This window comes from Calonectris borealis, chromosome 13 (genome assembly GCF_964195595.1).
Source record: "Calonectris borealis chromosome 13, bCalBor7.hap1.2, whole genome shotgun sequence".
In the NCBI taxonomy this organism is placed as follows: Eukaryota; Metazoa; Chordata; class Aves; order Procellariiformes; family Procellariidae; genus Calonectris; species Calonectris borealis.
The window spans coordinates 17,932,071-17,937,160 of record NC_134324.1 but is presented as its reverse complement, the minus strand read 5'-3'; positions in this window follow the sequence as shown (position 1 = coordinate 17,937,160).

Below are 5,090 nucleotides of genomic sequence, written 5' to 3'. Positions count from 1 at the left end.
CCTGAAGGAAGCCAAAGGCACAGGTGAAGAACAGGGCATCACATTCATGACGCAGTAGCATAACATATGCCTTTAGCAGCATATATGCGACTCCTGCTTACTCCTAGGTGCGTATACTGGTTGCTACGTGTGTATTCCTTTATGAGAATCATGCCCAGAAGATGGAGTCTATTACAGTTCAGGCAGGGGTAGGGATCAGGCTGTGGGGTGGTTGGTAATGTTCCCTGTTTAGATTGAGATGGCAGTTGTCACTTTATCTCTCTGTTTAAAGAAGTGGCTATCTGTATGGATAGGTGGGGTATAAAGTCCATCTTTATCTCTAAAGCACTCCTCGAGCTCAAAGCACTCCACAAATATTACCTATGAATTCCTGTAAACAACCCCATGAAGCATGATTGTATTCTTCTCTTACAGATGTAAAAACTTAAAAATGAAAGAAAGCAACTGGCCCAGCTCACCTAGGCTAGAAGTTTCAGACCAGAATTATGATCATGAGCAACAGCCTGGCTTTACTGAAGAGCAGTCTTCTCTCAAATGTCCTTTGGTAAGCATAGCAGATCTGAAAGCTACAGACAAGTACCTGAAATTTAGACATTCAAGACAGTTGTGGAAAGCATGTTCCTGTAGGCAAGTAATTCCTCTTTCTGGTTGCAGATTACTTACCTTTCCCCATTCTACCCACCTCCAACCCATTTCTAACACATTCACCACAAAGTCCTGCTGTCCTCTTTCTTGTGTCCTTTCCTAGTGGCCCTACTTTCTTCCCATTCACTTGATCTCACAAAGTTCTTCTCTCCATCCCGGCAGCTGTGTCTTCCAGGCTGACTGCCACCTGCCACGCTGACAGCTGATGATGTACTGAAAAAATGATGAAAGAAATTATGTTTAACATTATGGATGTTAGAACAAGAGAGGAGATAAAATAACCATGAATGAAGGTGGCATGTGTCAGAATCTTATTTTCATACACAGCCGGTAGGGTGGACACCTCATCTCAAATAAAATGGTGCTTCACAGCCTCATCTCAAAATGGAGAGTCTTGTTATAATCCAAAATATATCTGTGCTAAGAGACAAATAAATTTTCATTATCACCCACATTTTTCCTCCTGAAGCCCCTAATATGCATGTTGTTATTATTATTATTAGCATTTTCAATACGCACTTTGCTTTTTGCATAGGCAATTAGTCTCATGGTAGTATTTGCAGATACAAATAGTACAGCAGCCATCCCATACAGATTTTGGAGAAACCCAAAGAGACCCCATCCCAGTTTATCTTTCTTACAGCAAATCCAGTGTGCCCTAGGACAAAATGGTAGGAGATTAGTTGTCTTTATGAGGATATTAATGCCATGCAAATAGTTTATATACTTTGCTAGGGATGCTCAGTGACTCGAGTTAATGAGTTCCATGGTAACCGAGGTCATACCAGATGCTTTCCCAAACCTTCCCTAACTAAATACAACGAAGATTTTGCAGGATAATCAGAGCATCATGTTTAGATGATTTATAGTGTTCTGGGACACTAGGGGATTCTGAGTACTATCTACCTGAGCAGGAGGAGGTAATGATTTATAATTAGCTAACGTGTTCTCATTGTAATATCTAATAGTGGATTAGAAAAATGCTATGGAATTTGGGACACAGCGTTCTCACCGAGCTTTCTGATGTTACTAGGCTAAACCCATAGTGTTAGCATAAAGTCATGGCAAAGTCTACACCGGGATTCTGTGGCTCAAGCTTCACCCTAACTGCTCTAAGCTGACTATCACTTTTGTCATTCCTATTTCTAATTGCAAGAGAGAAGCTCAGGCAGCAAGTTTCTAGAAATCATGGTGCTTCTCCCAATACCAACCAAATCGGGTTCTAATTGCTAATAAATGTATTACCAGTTGTGTCTTACAGCCTTTTTTGTTGTTGTTTTAAACTGGTTATTTCTTCATAAAAACAAAGGAGACACAATTAACTGAACTCTATGTTAATGTCAGCATTTTTGTTAGCTAAACTGATTAATTCTACAATAGACAGTTAACAGATAGAGTGATAGTGGGGAGAGACAGAAGCAAAGATGAAAAGGGATTCAGGGAGAAGATGAAACTACAGATAGAAGGGTCAAGGGAAAACTACAGTGTCAAAAGAGGGAAAATGAATACAGACATTACAGCTTCATACATTTTGGAAAACAGGTCAAAAGAATATCTAGTTAAGATTTGATTATATTATGAGTGGACATAGAACAAACTATTGAAGCTCTCCTGTTTACCTTTCATTACCATGCAATAACAGAGACATAAAATGAAATTAAAAGGCAGCAGACGAGAGGCAGTTTAACAGAAATATTCTGCTATGCAGTTTATAGCTAATCTATAAAGCTGTCTTCTACACAGGTTTCTTGGCAAAAATAATTGTTTTTAAAAGTTTCAAATTTTATGTGGATTAGCAGAGTAAATGCATTAGACTAACTAGTAAAAAAGCTGTTGGGATTAATGTTCAGAATTCATAGCAAAAAGTATCTTCTGGATGCCTCAAGAAAGACCTATTCTTCTTATGCATGATCAGAGTTTACAGTATGTCTAACGCTCTCTGACAGTTTTTTGTACTGGTCAGCATTAGAAGCAGGATAGGAGACTACCTGAATCATTGATTTGTTGTTATTCATTCTTTTCTAAGAACAGTTAACAGGTGAAATCCTGGAACCACAGAAATGTATGGTAGGTTTATTACGCCTATCATCGGAGCCAGGATTTTCCCCAATACATCCTGGCAGAATAATACGGTCTGGCACATAGCAATATGTTCTAGGGCATAGAAGGCTGATCAAGATTTGTATAGGAACAGGGTCAAAGAGGAAACTTGTTGATAAATAAGTCATTACTCCATTACTGGAGTCTAATTCAACTTTATGTAGCAGAAGCAAATTCATGCAGCAACTTTTATCAGAACTGAACATGCACTGTTGCAGTAATAACCTATATATATTACAATTGCACAACTAAGACACAAATGTGGGAACAGTCAGCATGTACAAATGTCTTCATTTTTCTTGTGTTTGTGGTATCTTCAGGACACATATTTCTAATTCTTCTAAGAGCTACGAGGCTGGTGGAAATGTAGTGTTATTATAGTCCCATAATGTCAGAAACAATTTATATTACCTTCTGCTTTCTGATTAACTGTACGCTAGGCACTGCTGGCATAACACAGCCCTGCAATTCTTATTTAAACCTGTACTTTTGCTGTGTTCATCTATATTTATTACTTAAGGAAACAGTGAATCAAATAAAAAAGTAATAGTATCTTTTTGTTTTATACCTATGAATACAGTTTTCAAGCAATCTTGGGGGTTATATCCAGTTCATACCCACTTCAACTGTGCGAGACCTGACCAATGAATATTTAATTTATGTATATAATTACTAAAATATATTCTTCTTAAAGACAATCTCTTTTAGCCCTAAGTAGTGAATAATCACTTCGGATGATTGTTTGCCAATCAAAAGTCTGTTTTCCTCCCTGTGTGTTTGTATATTACCATAACTCACCTCAGCTCAGTTCAAATCTGCAGTAGTGTCTTTTAATGAAAATGTCTTTCAGAAACAGCACATAGATTCTTAGAAATGGATGTTTATATAAAAATAATTTACATTTCACTGAAGTTTTAAGGATTTCAGATTTGTTCTTTCCACTTGATCAGACAGAGATTTCTACCCTCCCCTAAGCCAGCAGTCTGGTAATTAAAAAGTTTTAAGAGTTATGCAGAAAACTGACATTCAGTTCTCTGCTAATTTCAAAGAGCGTGTTTCACCTCTGGAGTGAGTCTTTGCAGCGCTAGGGTATGGAATCAACTCACTCTCTTTTTTTAGAGTTCATTCAATTCATATAAATAAGGTATTAGTTAATATGAGAAGGAAATTTGACAGAAAAGGAACTTTAAGCTGTGTCTCCCTTAGTCCTGGGGAATATATTGTCTGTGGAGTGTTGGTCTCTCCCTTGCTCTATCACTACCCAAGAAATGTCACCTTGAATGTGAAAAGATTTCCCTATGCAACTTCCCTATGAAAAGAAAGCATTTCCTTAGAAGAAAGAGGTGTATATAGCATCCATGGTAAGAATGAGCAGCTCTGGTACTTTAAGATCTTTTTTTTCGTCTCACTTGGAGACCTACCTAACCTACCATCCAATTCCAACAGCATCTCAAGGTCTAACAAGACAATAAATGGAAGAAAAACACCAAGGATGCTAGCAAACTGTCAATACAAGGAATTTACAGAACAGTCCAGAATCTGAGAAGGCAACAGAGAAAAATCATAGGAAGAGAGAGATATCCTATTGCAACATCGCAGTTTAACCCACAGGCTGGAGATTTTGATCCCTGATACTAAAAGATCTAATACACAGTCTTTAAATCGTACTTTATCATATTGTGAAGGACTTGCATTGTCCATTTGCACAGAGATGAATTTCACCTAACGTGATTTGTGTTATTGATTTCAGTGGGATTAACTGAGAGTACAAAGATGACTACAGTTGTACACTTACATTGATGTGGATAACACAATGTGGTTCTGATAATCTGCAGTGTTCGGGAGACAAGTAAATCCTTCAGAAACGCAGCGGCTTTTTTGAAAAGATCTGATATTAACAACATAGCCAATGTTAACAGAAATGTTCTCATGCTTTATGAAACTTCCATTCCTAATTAAAAGTTGTTTGGCTTTGTAAGTCATGCCTTGTAGCAATTGTGCTAGATCTTGATAATTACAGTATAAAACTGACTGACTATTCGATTGCTCTTTCAGCACAACAGAAGGCATAAGAAGTGAAAAAACAATTCCAGAAGGGTTTTGTAATAGCAATTCTCACCTTATAACAATTTGAAGAGTCTTAAGCATTTTCCAATAGATCTGCAGTGGTCCTTATATAGCAAATTGAAGTCGACTGACAGTAGATTTACTCTTCTTAATTACCTTTTGCAGACTCTTCAGAAGTAGCCCGTGAGTCCCAAGGAGTCCACAGACCTGATTTGCAGGAAAAGAGATATTTAGTTATTATCATCTGTTAAATGTTGTTTTAGTATCAGCTTACCTTG